Source organism: Benincasa hispida, chromosome 12 (assembly GCF_027475165.1).
Source record: "Benincasa hispida cultivar pf3 chromosome 12, pf3_genome.v1.1, whole genome shotgun sequence".
Classification (NCBI taxonomy): domain Eukaryota; kingdom Viridiplantae; phylum Streptophyta; class Magnoliopsida; order Cucurbitales; family Cucurbitaceae; genus Benincasa; species Benincasa hispida.
In genome coordinates this window covers 78,417,842-78,418,391 of record NC_143489.1, presented here as the reverse complement: position 1 = coordinate 78,418,391, position 550 = coordinate 78,417,842, and the positions used below count along the sequence as shown (strand labels likewise).

Sequence of the window (550 nt, the reverse complement as noted above, 5' to 3'; positions counted from 1 at the left end):
GTGGGTGTGGCAAGGATTCACACGCCTATCTTCGGAGTTTCATCGAAATCTGTAATACTTTTGTGTTCCCAAACATCTCAACTGAAGAAGTGTGACTAACGTTGTTCTCATTGTCACTGTGCGAACAAGCAAGCAAATAGGCCTATTCTCTCGAACCAGGTGAAATATTCTCGTAGGAACAAGTTGTTACTTCCCTCCTACCGAGAACGCAAGAAGGAGGAAGTTGATTACAAATTTTGAACAGGAAGTTGACGAATCGCTCAGTAATGCCTGGGTGAGGTTTAAGCGATTGGTGCGAGATTGTCCACACAATGGCTTACTTGACTGTCTCCAAATGGAGATATTTTATCACGGTTTGTACCCTGCATCGCAGACAGCTGCCAATGCGGCAGCAGCTGGAGGTCTGCTTGAAAAAACTTATGATGAGGCTAAAAATATTCTTGATCACATATCAAAGAATCACGAAAATTGGAGGAAAAATGATCAACGACTAAAAGTTCGAGAAGGTGACGTAAACAATAGAGCCATCGCATCTCTACAGAATCAAATG

The 550-nt window shown here is 42.5% G+C and overlaps 1 non-coding gene across 1 annotated transcript; it reads right to left on the bottom strand.

The window, feature by feature from the left end:
* Positions 1-211: 211 nt before the first annotated feature.
* Positions 212-318, bottom strand: LOC120068640 (small nucleolar RNA R71). The gene has a single exon (XR_005479277.1). It is a non-coding gene; the product is annotated as a small nucleolar RNA R71 (small nucleolar RNA).
* Positions 319-550: the final 232 nt, after the last annotated feature.